General features: G+C 41.8%; 1 pseudogene; it reads right to left on the reverse strand.

Moving 5' to 3' along the window:
* Nucleotides 1-322: 322 nt before the first annotated feature.
* On the reverse strand, nucleotides 323-14575 carry LOC145344356 (arg8-vasotocin receptor pseudogene; annotated as a pseudogene).
* Between the last annotated feature and the right edge of the window lie 3247 nt (nucleotides 14576-17822).

Consider the following 17822-nt stretch of genomic DNA (forward strand, 5'->3'; position numbering starts at 1 on the left):
GTAGCAATAATAGGAAGACAAATTATTACTTGAATGAGTGTAAATTGGGAGAGGTGGATATTCAGCGAGACCTTGGTGTGCTCATATATCAGTTGATGAAAGTAATCATTCAGGTATAGCAGGCAGTAAAGAAGACAAATGGTATCTTGGCCTTCATGGCTCAGGCACAAATGGAGCTACGGGGCTGAAATTTGAAGCTTGCCTATCTCATTAAGGATTCTTCAGCCTGATGACTAAAAGACAAACACTGTTGCTTGCCTTACTCAGGCAGTCCCAGTATCCCAACTAGAAACTGCCATGTTGCTTTGGCTCTCTGCGCAAATTCTAGTGCAACAGTTGACAGGCAGAACATAGATAAACTGGACTATGAGCACCACTCATCCATTGCCAACCACAATCCAGGCCAAGGTCTCTGGTTTTTCCCATGGGCACAGATTTTCATAGAAGGCCAGGTACATCCATGGGTTTGTGCAACTGTTGAAGCTTGCAAGAAGCATTATGATGGTGAATGATGACCCTTGAAACCGAGAAAGAGAAGTTACAGTATAAGTATATTGCATTATACTAATAATATGTAAATTAATAGATGCAGATACATACTTGTATTAACATTTTTATTTTAATCTTAAATAATTCCTTTTGAATAGTACTTTGATGAGTTCATATTCACTTTGGTTGTGAAGCTGTGTTATAGGGCGGCACAGTGGTTAGCACTGCTGCCTCGCAGTGCAAGGGACCAGGTTCAATACTGGCCTTGGGTGATTGTAGAGTTTACACATTCTCCCCATGTCTGCCTGTGTTTCCTCTGGGTGATCTGGTTTCCTCCCATGCTCCAGAGATGTGTAGGTTAGGTGGATTGGCCATGCTAAATTGCCTCTTAGTATCAGAGGATTAGCAGGGTAAATACGTGGGTTTACAGGAAGAGGGTCTAGATAGGATTGTTGCTAGTGCAGACTCAATGGGCTGAATGGCCTCCTTCTGCACTGTATAGATTCTATGATAACATTTGGATCACATCTGGATGTGGTATTCTTGATGTGGAGATTGCCTTGACATAATTTGTAGGAGTAAAACACGTTCAAGCAAATGGTTTACTTTCTATTCAAAGTACATTTTGTTTAGAAAGTGGAAAGAGAATGTGCTAAATACTTTAGGTTGGGTCAATGTTTGACTTTACTTGGAGTCATAGCTTTCTACGTGTTTTTCACTTTAGTGATTCTTGGGATGTGGGTCTCTGATATTTATTGCCCATCCTAAGCTATCCTGACAAGGTGGTGAAGAAGATTTTGATCCAGTAACAATAAGTGGATGGCAATATATGCACATGTCTACTTGGTGGGCCATTTGGAGGTGATGGTGCTCCCATGCTGCAGCTGCCCTTCTTCTTCTGAGTTTTGGAGGTTGTGGTTTGAGAATTTCTGTTTAAGAAGTCTCTCAATTGGTATTTTAAATATGTGATTAGGTGATGGTGGGAGAAAAGATCACAAACTCTCACATTTGGTCTTGTCTCAGCTCAATAAACAAAAATCCCAAGCTGATTTTTTTTGAAAAAAGCAAACCCAGGGAACTGATGGATATAATGTGAATGAATTTGGATAAGGCGAACTTGTCTTCAGGAGAAATGAAGCGTTTTTGTCTGATATTTAGCCAAGAATTGCTTTGTCGGTTTTGCAATGAAACAGTTTGACTTTCAGAAATGCTGTTTGATTTGGTACAATTGTCATGGGCGTTGGAGAATGAGGCCAGGCTATTTAATTGGAATAAATTTCACATTAATGTATTTCCATGTGTTTGGCAAGTTGCATTTTGATTCAGGCGTACTGTTAGTTAAATGTGATGGTTCATGGTCACTTTTTTGAATGTATTGATCAACCTGTCTTTTTCAAATCAGTGAGTCCAGCTGAAGTCTTCTGACATTATATTAGATGAAGAGTTTGTGGACTGAGGAAAGGGGTATAACTCACTGGAAAAAAGGGGAAGTATTTTTTAATTTGTTACATTATCTACGGTCTTTTCACTGATCTCAGCACGTGCATAAGGTTATACTGGTTTCTTCAAGCCAGTTCTACACCTGTAGGAATATTCACCACTATTTGCTAAGAAAATGTGTTAATATATTAGGGGACTGATGCTTATTGAAGTAAAGGGCACTTAATATTGCTGACAAAAGACAGTTGCTGAATCTTTTTATCTTGCACTGATTAGGAAAAACACTATGCCACATTTCAAGCAAACACAACAATTAAAGGAGATTGGTTGGCAGGCAGAGTCTGATTAGCTGAGATATTGCCAGGGAGAAAGCAATGGGGGAAATATAGGGGAAGTGATGGCCTTTTGTTATCATCAGTAGACTATTAATGCAGAACCTCATCTAATGTTCTGGGGACCCAGGTTTGAATCCCACCCGAGTAGCTGGTGGAATTTAAATTCAATAAAAAATATCTGGAATTAAGAATCTACTGATAACATGAAACTATTGTCAATTGTTGGAAAAACCTATCTGTTTCACTAATGTCATTAAGGGAAGGAAATCTGCTGTCCTTGCCTGGCTTACGTGTGACTCCAGAAAAGCAATATGGTTTGACTCTCAACTGCCGTCCAAGGACTACTAGTACCGGTCAATAAATGCTGACCAACCAGCGACACGCATGCCCCATGAATGAATAAAAAAAAAGAGCTACCAGGTAATTCACAAAAGGTACAAGACTTGAACATGTTCTCTTTGAACATGTTCTATTTTACTCTAGCAAGTGTAAACAAGCCACATTATGAATTTGACTGATTATCTTAAATTGGCTGTTAATGTAGTTATTAGCACTCCCAGGATTGTTCAGCAACTGCTTCCCAATTGCATAATCACATTTAAAAGGAAATGTCTTGTATTGGATTTTTGCAAACGTGGGATGGTTGGGTACGGTCCATACTCTGCTGAAGTTATATTAAAGGGTCTTTAAAAATCTAATATATTTTAACCATCTGTTGCCACATTATTACTGTTAAATATTGAGCAGCATCCTCAATGGGTAACAAACCAAAGTGTTCATTTTTGCAATAATCATAAAATGCTTGAAACAAATATCCTGAGGTCACTGACATCCAGATTGAAAGCTGCGTCTGGCTGAAGACATGGATTGGTTCTGTAAGAGGGGTAGGTCGATTATTGCCTCTTATTGAGTTTTACGGTGAAAGTTTATTTTTGGCTCCTTAGAATAATCAATTCAGTCAGAGAGTTAAATTCAACAGAAGGAGACAGTGGGATCACACTCTGTGATGGATGATTTGGTTTGTTGAGGCATGAGTGACCATGTCTAAAATAACAATATCATTGAAATGCTGGTCTTTGCCCTATTGATATTTCAAGGAGACTGGTACTGGTTGTAAACCTTTAAATGTTCTACTTTTAAAGAATATGAGTCATCTACTTGTGAAGAGTTAAATGCGCATGTGTGTTTGCTTATGTAATCAGTGTCTATGCTGGATGGCATGTCAGTTCACTGACCTATCAAAAAACAAGGAGGTCACTTGGTGACGTGAATAGAGAACAGTGACAAATATTCTCTGTTCAACATTAGGATCCTGCTATGTTTACTTGGATAGTGGGAGATAAAGGCACAGTAGAGTTGTGATATCCACTTGTAAAAGTTTCATTTTGAATCTAAATTGTGGAGTGATAGTGGTGATGGTCATTGGTTTAGTAATCCAGAGGCACAGGAGATTGCTCTGAGGACATGGGTTCAAATCTCACTAGGGAGATTAATGAAATTTAACTTCAATTAATAAATCTGGGATGTAAAACTAGTCTCGCTAATGTTGACATAAGAACATAAGAACATAAGAAATAGGAGCAGGAGTAGGCCATCTAGCCCTTCGAGCCTGCCCCACCATTCAATCAGATCATGGCTGATCTGTCGGGCTCAGTTCCACTTTCCCGCCCTCTCCCCATAACCCTTAATCCCCTCTCTTATCAAAAACCCATCAACCCGCATCTTAAAAATATTTAGCGAGGCAGCCTCCACCACTTCAACGGGCAGAGAATTCCAGAGATTCACCACCCTTTGAGTGAAGAAGTTCCTCCTCAACTCCGTTCTAAACCGCCCCCCCTTTTATCTTGAGGCTGTGCCCTCTAGTCCTACTGTCTTTTTTGAGCGGGAAGAGTCTCTCCATCTCTATCCTATCCATCCCATTCATCATCTTATACGTCTCAATGAGATCTCCCCTCATTCTTCTAAACTCTAACGAGTACATGCCTAGTTTATTCAGCCTCTCCTCATAGCTCAACCCCCTCAACTCCGGTATCAGCCTAATAAACCTCCTCTGCACTCCCTCCAAGGCCAAAATATCTTTGCGCAGGTGCGGTGCCCAAAACTGCACACAGTACTCCAGCTGCGGCCTCACCAATGCCCTATACAGCCGCAGCAAGACCTCCCTACTTTTATATTCAATCCCCCTCACTATGAAGGCCAGCATCCCATTCGCCTTCCTGACCACCTGCTGCACCTGCAAGCTGGGTTTTTGCGACTCATGCACAAGGACCCCTGGAGGGGGCTGATTGTGGACAAGTCCCCAGGACCGGATGGAATGCATCCGAGGGTTCTGAAAGAAATGGCGGAGGTGATAGTGGATGCCTTGGCGGTTATTTTCCAGACGTCGCTGGATTCCGGGGAAGTGCCGGAAGATTGGAAAACAGCTAATGTTACGCCGTTGTTTAAGAAGGGTGCCAGGCAAAAGGCGGGGAATTATAGGCCGGTTAGTTTAACGTCTGTGGTAGGTAAAATGTTAGAATCTGTCATTAAGGAGGAAATTGCGAGGCATCTTGAAGGGAGTTGCTTGATAGGGCAGACACAACACGGTTTCATTAAAGGGAAGTCGTGTCTGACAAATTTACTGGAGTTCTATGAGGATGTGTCTAGGGCAGTGGATAGAGGAGAGCCGGTGGATGTGGTCTTTCTGGATTTTCAGAAGGCGTTTGACAAGGTACCTCACAAGAGGTTATTGCAGAAGGTTGAGGGACATGGAGTTGGGGGTAGGGTGTTAGCGTGGATAGAGGATTGGTTGTCAAATAGGAGACAGAGAGTGGGGGTCAATGGGTGCTATTCGGATTGGCGGTTGGTGACTAGTGGGGTGCCCCAGGGGTCGGTGCTGGGGCCTCAGCTTTTTACCATTTATATAGATGATCTGGAGGAGGGAACCGAGTGTAGGGTGTCGAAATTTGCTGATGACACCAAGATTGGGGGAAAGGCAAATTGTGCGGAGGGTGTGGAGAGTCTGCAGAAGGATCTAGATAGGCTGGGCGAATGGGCCAGGAAATGGCAAATGGAATTTAATGTTGGCAAGTGTGAGGTGGTCCACTTTGGTAGGAAGAACGGTAGGAAGGACTATTACTTACGTGGCGAAAAACTGCAGCAGGCGACGGTGCAGAGGGACCTCGGGGTCCTTGTGCATGAGTCGCAAAAACCCAGCTTGCAGGTGCAGCAGGTGGTCAGGAAGGCGAATGGGATGCTGGCCTTCATAGCGAGGGGGATTGAATATAAAAGTAGGGAGGTCTCGCTGCAGCTGTATAGGGCATTGGTGAGGCCGCAGCTGGAGTACTGTGTGCAGTTTTGGGCACCGTACCTGCGCAAGGATATTTTGGCCTTGGAGGGAGTGCAGAGGAGGTTTACTAGGCTGATACCGGAGTTGAGGGGGTTGAGCTATGAGGAGAGGCTGAATAAACTAGGCTTGTACTCGTTAGAGTTTAGAAGAATGAGGGGAGATCTCATTGAGACGTATAAGATGATGAATGGGATGGATAGGATAGAGGTGGAGAGACTCTTCCCGCTCAAAAAAGACAGTAGGACTAGGGGGCACAGCCTCAAGATAAAGGGGAGGCGGTTTAGAACGGAGTTGAGGAGGAACTTCTTCACTCAAAGGGTGGTGAATCTCTGGAATTCTCTGCCCGTTGAAGTGGTGGAGGCTGCCTCGCTAAATATTTTTAAGAAGCTGGTTGATGGGTTCTTGATAAGAGAGGGGATTAAGGGTTATGGGGAGAGGGCGGGAAAGTGGAACTGAGCCACGACAGATCAGCCATGATCTTATTGAATGGCGGGGCAGGCTCGAAGGGCTAGATGGCCTACTCCTGCTCCTATTTCTTATGTTCTTATGTTCTTAAGATTCCACAAGTAATGTGATAACCTGTTCTAGGGACATTGATTGAGTGATAAGTTGTAGGTCAGGAAACTGGTGAATTCCCTAACTCTTTGAAAACCGCCTAGAAAGGAGAAATCGCTTCCCATTTAGGCTAAATAAAGCTATGGAATGTGTGGAGAGTGTTTAAAACCTGAATTGGCATGTCAGATGAACTTATCTGTAATATTCCACCGTGATATTCAAGCCCAGAGATGAGAGGAATACTGGCTGCAAAATGTCACAGACAAACAAGAATTAACGCTCCACTTAAGATGAGGAGGAAATTGCAAAGTGGCAATTTTTAAAGTCAGTTATGTATCAGGTCAACCAACAACTAATGCTTCAGAACAATTTCAGGCAAAGTTTGAGTCATAGCCACATTTGAATTTAATTGTTTGGCTGAGGTAGAAGTCACCGTTTTATCATCATGTGTAATGAACATAGATCATATGCTGACTAACTTAGATTCTAGATTTTACAAAGGAATTATTGACATTTTATCACCTTTCCAATTTGAAAATAAGTTGTTGTCCTCTCTTTACTGAGGTTTGGGACTTGAATTTAAGAGACCATTTTGATTTTCGTTGTGGAATCAAAGAAAATAATCTCATCATTGGCTGACCACTTAAAAAGGAAGTTGATGAATCATGGTGATGATTACAAAATCCGGGCGATCCACTACTTTCAAGGCTTCTCAGATGTTTGAGGTCATTTTCAGTGCTCTTGGTGTTCGTTTTTGATGGCACTATTTTGGGATTGGGGAGACATTCAGTGCTTTCATTTGTATGACAAAATCACATGAAAACAGGTTTCTGTAAACATCAGTCGTGTATATCTGAGGGCAAAGTACTGAAATAATTAGTCATGGACAGCAGTCGAGCTGAAGATTTGGTTAGGAAGGTGTTGGAAGCACTAAGTCATGGGCTGCAATGTAGAAGGAGGTTTAGAATGGGGTACACAATGCCTTCTCCAATGTACTTGTATGTTCCATTGTGGAGCAGGGAGATCCAAGTTGCACTGGTGCCCTCTATTTTCTTCCATGGCCTTGAATCTTTGTGTCAATAATCTTCTCTAGTAATGTCAACCACTTCCTCCTCTTGCTTCTGTTTATTTCAGCCTCAAGTGCATCAGCCTTTTTATGTTGAACTGGTTGGTTAAGGCCAAGCCACCAGTGACAGGAGAAGAACATGCAAATTCCCCACATAGTCACTCAAGGATGAAATTAAACCCAGATTCCTGGCACTGTAAGGCAGCACCACAGTATTTGACTGGGTGTAGCAGAAAAGGGCCCCAGCAAAACTTGAGTCAATGGAAATAAGGAGAAAGATTCTCCACAGGCCGGAGTCATGCTTGGCACAAAGAAAGGTGCACCTGGTTGTTTGAGATCCATTGTCTCAGTTTCAAAATATTACTGCAGAAGGATCTCAGGGCAGTATCTTAGGCCCAATCTTTAATTGCTTCATCAATGGCCTTTCCTCCATCATAAGGTCAGAAGTGGGGGTGTTCACTGATGTTTGCATAATACTCAGCACCATTCATGACCACTCAGGCACTGAAGCAGTCCATGTCCGTACGCAGTAAGACCTGGATTACATTCTGATTTGGGCTGTCAAGTGGCAAATAATATTTGTACACACAAGTGCCAGGTAATGACCACCTCCAAAAAGAAAATCTAATCATCTCCCCTTGGCATTCAATGGCATTATCATTGCTGAATCCCCCCATTATAGACATATAAAAATAGTTTTATCTGTATTTGTCAGTATTAAAAGTAAGAGAAGCATTAAGTAAGTTTATTTTAAATTTTGTTCTTCTATGTAAAAAAGGATTAAAACTTAGTTACCTTAATGTTAAACACAGGTGTCTGCATGTCTGTTTTGGTTTCATTTCAAATTGAACTTGTTATTAAAGACTTTCTGACATGAAAGCAAATAGGGTTTAAAGGAAGATTGGGCTGTTGCTTAGGAACCAGGAGCCCACACTGAAATACAAAGCACTTGTGGTTTAGTTGCAACCAAGTGCTTGAGAAGCAAATGGCTCTCACTGAAACTGACAGCAAAGGTGGAAGACAATGGAATAAGGGGAAGGAAGCAAGTCCCAAAAGGTGAAGAACAGATAATTCTAGGAACCAGGAGATGAAAAGAGAAGTCCCACGAAGTCTGAAGTCAAAGGAACAAAGAACTGGAATCACAGCAAGGTACTGTTCACTGAAGTTAAAGGAAGGAGCAGAGAGAGATTCCCACTTAAAGTTAGAGCTTAAAGGTGCAGGTCTGGAGAAGCTGGTTAGCAAGAAGCCATGTGCCTAAGGTAATATTAAGGTTGGTGAAATTATAATACAGCCTCCGAAGCAGCAGTATTCTGTTGGTTTGGTTGGACACCTGACAGAATGAGAGAGAGCTTGAATACACGTGATAATCCAAGGCAGAGGAACACCTACGAGATATCAAAATCCTAGAAGTTGTTCCTTGTGAAGGCATCTGAGACTGAGTGTTGTTTGAAAGAAGACTGTAAAGTGTGTTTTTTCTGCAGGTGGAGTTTGAAAACACTTGGATAGGAGCCAAAATCCATTCAGATCAGTTAGCTCAGTGTGATTAGCATCTCGAAGACTTGATGAGAAATCCCGATGCTTCGAGTGGCATCTTCTATTTGATTTCAGAGTGTGGTGTGTCTGATCATGATTTGCTTTTTGATTGACATAGATTGTATACTACTGAGAACATTACAGTATAACATATATTTTGTAACTTGTGTTATTCTTGAAAATCTGTGAAGATGTAGGTGGCATGAAGGAGTATTGTGTTTTAGTCAATCTTTTCATGTTTTATCCTTTTGTTAAAAGTTAATTGTTTGTCTTGAGACTCTGTTTATCTATGTTGCTGAACAAAAAAAAAGTTAGTCTACTGAGCTGAGGTTCCATTCTGGGACCCGAATGTCCTATATAATATCCACTGGGATTATAACACCCTTGGGGTGGTCACAATGGACTAGCCATATCAACACTGTAGCTACAAGAGCAGAACAGAGGCTGGAAATTCTGTAGAAAGTAACACACACCCTGACTCCCCAAAGCCTATCCACCATGTACAAGGCGCTCGTCAGAGTGTGATGGAATACTTTTCACTTGCCTGGATGAATGCACCTCCAACAGCACTCTCTCTAGGTCAAAGCAGCTCACTTGATTGACACCCCAGTCATTACCAAAAATATTCATTTCCTCCATCACTGATGCACAATGGCAGCAACATGCATCATCCACAAGTTTATAGGGTAGGAGAAGGCCCATAATGTCGGCACAGATTCTCTGACCAATTCACCTGGTGCCATTCTCCTGCCTTCTCTCAGGAACCTTTGCACTTTCTTTTGAATAACAGTCCAATTCCCTTCTGAATGCCTTGATTTGAACCTCCATCACACTGTGGGGCAATGCATTCCAGACCCCTTGCTATGTAAAAAAAGGTTTTACTCCGATGGCTTCAACTGTTTTTGCCAATTACTTTAAATCTGTGCCCCCTGATTTTCGATCCTTTCAGTGAGTCCCCTCATAATGCCTCTACCAAATTTCTTCTGCCTTCTCTTCACCATGGAAAACTGTTTCAACTTAAGTTCCTAATTCCTTGAACCATTACTGCAAGCAGAACTGCAACAATTCACCAAAGCTCCTTCAACAACACTTTCAAGTTTTCTGACCGCTACTGCTCAAAGGACAATGGCAGTAGACACAAGAGGACACCACCACTTGTACATTTCCCTCCAAGCCACTCACCATCCTGACATAGGAATATATTGCTATTCATTTGCTATCACTGGGTCAAAATCCTAGAACTCCTTAACACTCCTGTGGGCATTCCTGTACTACATTGACTACAATTGTTCAAGATGGGGGCTGCACAGTGCCACAGAGGTTAGCACCGTTACCTCAGAACCAGGGACCCAAGTTCAATTCTCACCTTGGGTGATTGTCTGTACAGAGTTTGCATGTTCTCCCTATATCTGTCTGAGTTTCTTCGGGGTGCTCTGATTTCCTACCACAGTCCAAAGATGTGCATTGACCATGCTTAATTGCCCCTTAGTATTTGTAAGTTAGGTGGATGAGTGGGGTAAATGTGTGGGGTTACAGACATAGGACGGAGTTGTACCTGGGTAAAGGTTCCAGAGAGGTGGCACAGACTCGATGGGCTGAATTGCCTCCATCTGCACTGTAGGGATTCTATGGTGGCTCAACTCTATCTTCCTAAGGGCAACTGGAGATTAGGCAATAAATGAAAAAATGCTGGAAAATCTCAGCAGGCTTGACAGCACAAAAGGTCATCTGGACTCAAAACATCTGCTCTATTCTCTCCTTACAGATGCTGTCAGACCTGCTGAGATTTTCAGCATTTTCTCTTTTGTTTTCAGATTCCAGCATCTGCAGTAATTTGTTTTTAATTAGGCAATGAATGTTGGCCTTACCATTTACAGCCGAATTCTGCGAAGAATGAAGAAAACCGCTAGCCAACTCTCTCCAATCTTCTGCTGAGCAGCCTATCTGGCTTTCTCTCAGTAGTTTTATTGGGGCATTTGTGCAAAGAAAACACAATCTTTTGGCATCTGTGCTCTGCAATACTGTGTCAGTTGACAGTTAACTGACCCCAAGTTTTGCATCAATTTAAAATCTATTTGGATGCAGGTCTGTGCATGCCACAGCTAAGCCCTTAATAATTATCATTTTCTGTGAGTTAATTTTGCTGAGTGCCTAAGGATTGCTTTCAGAGGCAGTTGTGCTAAATTTGTAATTTTGATGATATTCTCAACCCACTCATTGGATGATTTTTCTATTTTAAGTATGTATGCACCACCTCCAAGTAGAATGGGTTAGTCATGAACATTACTTTGTAGTAATGACGTGATTGCAAATTTTGTCCGAGTAGTTGTTGCGTATTTGCTGGAACTGCTCTTGTGTCATGAGCAGGATGGTGCCTGGATATAATGAATTCTTTGATAGGAATTGTAGGAACCTGAAGGAAAAGAGTTGGACTTCATTTTCTTTTCGCACTTTATCTCAGCAGATTTCTTTCCTGTACGTTTTATTTTGCAATTCTAATTAACAGCTTCAATTTTGAAATAACCTTGCTCCTAACATCAGTTACATTTAGAATGTGAAATTAACCAAAGAGGAACGACTTGAAGTGGTTATAGCAGACACCCACTTGTGTGTTAAGAATAAGTTGTAATTAACTTGTGAAAGCTGGATTTGAAAGAATTGGTTTACAAATAGATATATGCAGGTTCTGGTGTGGTCACTTCCCAAGGTAATGGACAGCACCTGTAAGTGAAAGATTTGCATTTCTACAGTTCGAAGTGGATCCGATGAGAATTCCAACAGTAATCAGATTTTGTACTGTCAGCTAACACAATATTTACTGACAAAAGCTGATTTTTTTCCTATGGTTGTATATGTGGAAAAATATATTTTGGAATGTGAGAACTGTTGATCTTGAGGATTGCTGACCAGTTTACTGGAAGCTACAACAAGCTTGGAATGTGTTATTATTGCAGGAGGTTCCCCCAAATAAAGAAGCTTGAACACCATTGATTCAGAGATCTTTCCCATATAATTATGTACCTTACATTGCCTTTATTCATCCTACTTATTAATATTTTCCTAACCGTTGTAAGAAAGAGACTTGAGAATTTGAAGCCAGCCAATTTTTAAAATATAATTCCTCTAGGTGTAAAGGTTTGACATAACTGCACTTGGAATGCTCATAGTCCACTAGAAATGAGAAGGAAGATAAAAGTGAGCAATTTGTGATCATCTAATACCATTTGGATTTTTCTCCTCCAACATGGGATCTTTTTAAGAACCCCCTACCATCCTATTCAAAGAAGGATGGGGGGGGGTTCTTCTGGTGGCTCGACCAATGTTTATCTCTTGACTGACCCCTAATAAAGACAAACTATCTGGTTATTTCCTTCATTGTGTGACCTTGTTATGCTCAAATTGACTCCCACATAAGCCTACAAACACCAATAAGTCACTAATTCAATTGACTAAATCAAGTCATTAATTGCCTGTGATGCACTTTAGCGTGTCTTGAAAATGTGAAAGAAAAACTTCCTCCCACCTTCCCAATTTATGAAAACTACCTCATCAACTCATCTTTTTCTTCCATTTCCTCCAGCCTTACATCTCTCCCTCCCCCGGGATAAGTTCAATTCTAAACATGGGTCCAGAGACTCCTGATGTTAAACGGGGGGTGCATAAATCCAACTTCCTGCAGATGTTATCCCAGGAAGCCAAATAACTTAGCATTTCAGGAGAGTTTTGCATAAAGGAACAAAATATTTCTGAAATGTGGATGTTGGCACCCAAACATATTTGCATCAGGAAAAGAAGATATTGGCTGGGCAAAGATCTACTTTCAGCATGTGCTTGATAACATCTGATCTATATATTTAGAATTAGATTAAGCAATATTTATATTGCTGTCCAAGATTTACAGATCACGCTCATAAACAGCTGTGTGCGTGCATTTTTCCCATTTTCTTTTGGTTGACTGTTTATTTTGTGAGCCGTTTAACATCTCATGTATTTCTCTTAATCAAAAATCATCTTTCTCTATTCTGCATTAGTTGAGGTACTTTGTGCCAAATTTGAAATGCTGGCTAACAACACATCTGATAATTGATCGGAAATTGTATTTGTGCTGGTTTACAATATTGGTCACATTTGAAGGGTATTTTGTGCAAAATATGCAGCTGAAACAGTTCATGGAGTTTATAAATGGCTGGAACATATTGTGCAAGAAATTCCTTTTCCGGAATTGGATGCAATGACCAAGAACCATCCAACTCCTAAATAACAATCAAACTTCAGCAGCCAAAAATATAGACCTTGTGAGAGTAGAGTGGAGATGATCAGCTACTCTGAGTGGAACAGTTGAGCCAGTGGCTGTATTATTTTGTTACATGGATCCCTTTGGCAATGCATCACAAAAGATTTTCTTAGCTCATGGGATGTGGACATTGCTGGGCTGGGCCAGTGTTTATTACACATCCCCAATTGCCCTTGAACTAAGTGCATTTCAGATGCCATTTTTGAGTCAATCACATTATGTAGACCATAATGCCATAAATGCCTCTACTTTCTCAGAAGACTAAGGAAATTTTGCATGTCAGCTACAACTCTCACCAACTTTTACAGATGCACTATAGAAAGCATTCTTTCTGGTCATATCACAGCTTGGTATGGCTCCTGCTCTGCCCAAGACCACAAGGAACTACAAAAGATCATGATTGTAGCTCAATCCATCATGCAAACTAGCCTCCCATCCATTGACTCTGTGTACCCTTCTCGCTGCCTCGGCAAAGCAGCCAGCATAATTAAGGACCCCACTCACCCCAGACATACCCTCTTCCACCTTCTTCCTTTGGGTAAAACATACAAAAGTTTGAGGTCACATACCAACTGACTCAAAAGCAGCTTTTTTCCTGCTGCTGTCAGACTTTTGAATGTACTTAACATGCATTATGTTGATCTTTCTCTACATCCTAGCTATGACTGTAACACTACATTCTGCACTCTCTCATTTCCTTCTCTATGAATGGGGTGTTTTTTTCTCGACAGAGTGCAAGAAATAATACTTTTCGCTTTAAATACATGTGACAATAAAAATCAAATCAGAAAAAGACCAAGTAAGTATGGCAGATTTCTGATGTAAACAGTGATGAGCCAAAGAAACTCTACAGTGCAGTCGGAGGCCATTTGGCCCATCAAATCTGCACAGACTTTCAAAGAGCCCATAACCCCATGCATTTACCATAGTAAATTCACCTAACCTGCACATTTGACCAGAACGGCTGTTGGGATCACAAAGGTGACCAAGGCTGTCCAAGTCATGTAGGATTTTCTACCCCACAGTTTGATTAAAGCCCAGCAGTCGAGTACCTGCGGCTGCATCTTTTGCCTGGAGAAGATGAAGATCTGGGGAAGGCTGAAGACCAAGGAGCAGCCCCCGCCCCTGCCCATGGCCAAATGTCTTTGCAAGGAGGTCTTAGTGATGGGTCACCATGGGCTTGCAAATGGCCTGGTACCGATCGAGGGTAATCACCACCAGCAGGTAGGTGGAAGCAAACATCCCGACTATCTGCAGATACCCGATGCCTTTGCAAACTGTGTTGGGGGTCATGAATCTGTCGGTCAGCTCCACACATGCTGGGGCAGAACCTGGAAGAAAGCAGCCACCAGATCTGCAGTGCACAAGTGAGAGAGGAAGAGGCGGGTGCGATTGCTCCTTTTGCGCCTTTGCCACAGAATGCAGAGGAAGATGCAGTTGCCCAAAGTGGCCAGGACAAAGGCGAAGCGGAGCACAGCTATTTTGACTGGCGCTGGCTTGTTCACAATGGAAAAAGTCCCATTGCCTTCACTCATCTCCCCTTGAGTGTGTCTGATTGAATTCCTCTCTTGTATTGCCAATAGAATTTGTCCAAGCAGTTTTATCCCCAGTACCAATACACCGGCAAATGCTTCTTGAAAGAAATGATTCTCAAAACTTCTGTCCAACTTTTTACAATCGTCTCCAGCACGCAACTGAACAGGTCATTTTTCAAAAAGCCACCTTATTCTGGATGGCAGTCGGTTCTGCTCACTGATTCCTGGCTTATCATCCTCTGAGCTGATCATTCCCAATGGAAAGCTGTGCTATCCAGCAACTGGGTTGTACAATGTAATACTTGCGATGGTGCCGTTTAGTGTTTTTTTTTAACTAGTGATTTTAAACAGACATATTTTTCACTTTTAAAACATGCAATGGAAATGCTATACCAATATCCCAGCTTCCCAAATTCACACAGGATTATTATTCAAATTATTGGACAGTCTTTTAATTTACTCAGGATCAAGGTGATATCGGACAGCAGATGAATGCTGTCCTTTTTCTCCCCTGAGAAGCTCTCCAAGCTGTTGTGAGGATTCTCCCCCTACTGCTAAACCAGCTGGTCATCTTGATGGGTTTAGCAATACATGTTGTTACATAATATAGTTATTTATTAGTGTCACAACAGGCTTACAATGAACTGCAATGAACTTACTGTGAAAATCCCTTGTTACCACATACTGATGCCTATTCCGGTACACTGAGAGAATGTAGCATTGCCAATGCACCTAAACTGCACATCTTTGGAGTGTGGGAGGAAACTGGAGCACCCGGAGAAAACTCACGCAGACATGGGGAGAATGTGCAAACGCCACACAGACAGTGACCCGAGGCTAGAATTGAACTCAGGTTCCTGGCACTGCAAGACAACAGTGCCATTGTGCCACCGTAAGGCCTCAATGAAATACAAGGTGCCTTTCATGCTCTTAAATGACAACTGCTCCGGCTCTTTACAATGGCTGATTGCCTGGGGAGATCACATTTGGACCCGGCTGGTGGATGGATGATTAAGTGCTGTAAACAGCGCTGAATTTGAGACTATCTCTGCGACTTACATATTTGCAGATTCCCCCTCTCTCCCAGATATTTGAAACATATAGGCCACCATTCCCAGGATATGAGCTGAGTGCCGCCAGATTAACTTATTTCTTACAATGGAATGCAAAATGTCATTTTCCCTCTACATTAATGTTATCTTCTTCCCCACCCATCTCTATAGAAACTCAATTGCCACTGGGTTTTCTTATGAAATCAAGACTGGACCTCCAAATATCACACTGACTCGCAGATGTACCTCTTTAAAAAGACATTGCAAGCTGTTGAGAGGTTGCTGAGCTACAAGTGATGCTGGTGTTGAGTGATTTCAGCACCCTGGCCTTGAACAGCTCCATGCACTGGCAAGACTGGCTCCATTGGATAGATAGTGCAACTGAAATCAAAATTAAAAAAGCTGCAATAAACCCTTGTTTTCCTCTCCACAGATGTTGCCTGATCTGCTGAGTTTATTCAGCATTTTCTGTTTTTATTTCCCACATCCGCAATATTTTGGTTATTTTAGTGCAACTGGCGTCTGATTTTTTTACAATCAAGAGCAACCACTGCTTTATAAAATGACAGGCCGCCTTGCAATCCTTTGACCAGCATTTAGTCACTGTCAGCACTAACCAGGTGGATTTTTGAAAGCTGGAGATTAGATTCTTTTAGCCACCTGCAGAGCCGAATGGGAGAGTCGGGGACTCGATATGGGGACCATTGCTTTTGTTACACACAACTGATCAATTCATGGTTAGGGATTGCAATTTGTTTTAATTTGCCAAGGATACAGAGCATAACAGTTATGGCAAATTCAGACTTCAGCTGTAACAAAGAGCTACATTAATGACCTTTATCGGTTAAATTACCTTTAGTTTAATCTAAAGGTTAGAATACCTTTACTGGTTAAGCCTCAGCTAGAGAATTGTGTTCACTCCAGATGTCCACGCTTTACATAGGGTGCCAATGGCCCCGGAAACAGTCTGCCCAAGATTTAGCAGGATATTGGAGGGATGAAGGAGGTTAGTCATGTGGAGAGATTGAAGACATTTGGACTATTTCCTTGGAACAGAGGATGTTAAGGGAAAGTTAGACAAAATTGAAGGAGTTTGTCAGAGCAAGTAAGGGGGAAAACTTGCCTCTCTGGAAGTGGGTTGGTAACCAGAGCATAAATTTAAAATAACTGGCAAAGGATCTAGAGAGGAAATGAGGATACATTTCTCCCATTGGGCTATTGAGATCTGGAAACTGTTAACTGCAACGTTCAAGCAGGCAGGAAACTATGGGCCTTTTAGCTTGAAGCCTATTATAGGGAAGGTGTTAGAATTGACCATGAAGGAAGTCATAGCTGGGCAAGAAAAGAAAATTGGAAAGAGCATGGTTTTGTGATAGGGAAATCTTGTTTACTGAATTTATTGGCATTTTCTGAAGGAGTAACATGCACTGTGGATAAAAAGGAGCATGTAGGTGTGTTGTACTTGGATTTCCAGAAGGCATTTAGTAAGGTGCCAAAGTTATTGCAGAAACTAAAAGCTTATGATGTAGAGGTAACATATTGGCATGGATATAAGACTGGCTGCAGGGAACAGAATATGTATAAACTGGTCTTTTTCTGACTGGTGGGATTTGATGAGTGGAATGATGGGGTGCTGGGGCCTTAAGTTTTTAGAATTTCTGTCAATATTTGAATGAGGAGATGGAGGTCTTGTGGTCCAGTGTCTCTGAGACACAAGCTCTAGGTTCGAGTCTCACCCCAGGACTTGATGGCCAAGGAAGGCTCTTTCACAATGTGGTGAAACAGGTTGAATATTAACCTGTAAGTTCTTCCAATGCACCATTGACATGAGGTAAAAGTGAGAAAGACTCCTAGTCAGCCACGCTTGATGTAGAGTGCTGCCTCTCAACTTAAACCTTTGGTGACAGAAGAATGACCTGTTTCTGGAGAAAATTCACTGTGGGAATAGATGAAAGTCTGCCTTGTGCGCCACTAAGTGCGGGAAGTGAAACAACAACAAACAATTTGGATGAGGAGAGAGAAGGCATGTTGGCTAAATTTGCAGATGACATTTTCCCATCCATCTGCGTTGTGAAGCAGATGCAAGGAGGTTGCAGTTGGATATTGATAGATGGAGTGAGTGGGCAAAAATTTTGCAGATGGAGTGTAATGTGGGAAGATGTGAAATTTAAAGAGAAAATCTCAGCAGATCTGAC

Source organism: Carcharhinus amblyrhynchos, chromosome 6, assembly GCF_965287045.1.
Source record: "Carcharhinus amblyrhynchos chromosome 6, sCarAmb.v2.hapA, whole genome shotgun sequence".
In the NCBI taxonomy this organism is placed as follows: Eukaryota; Metazoa; Chordata; class Chondrichthyes; order Carcharhiniformes; family Carcharhinidae; genus Carcharhinus; species Carcharhinus amblyrhynchos.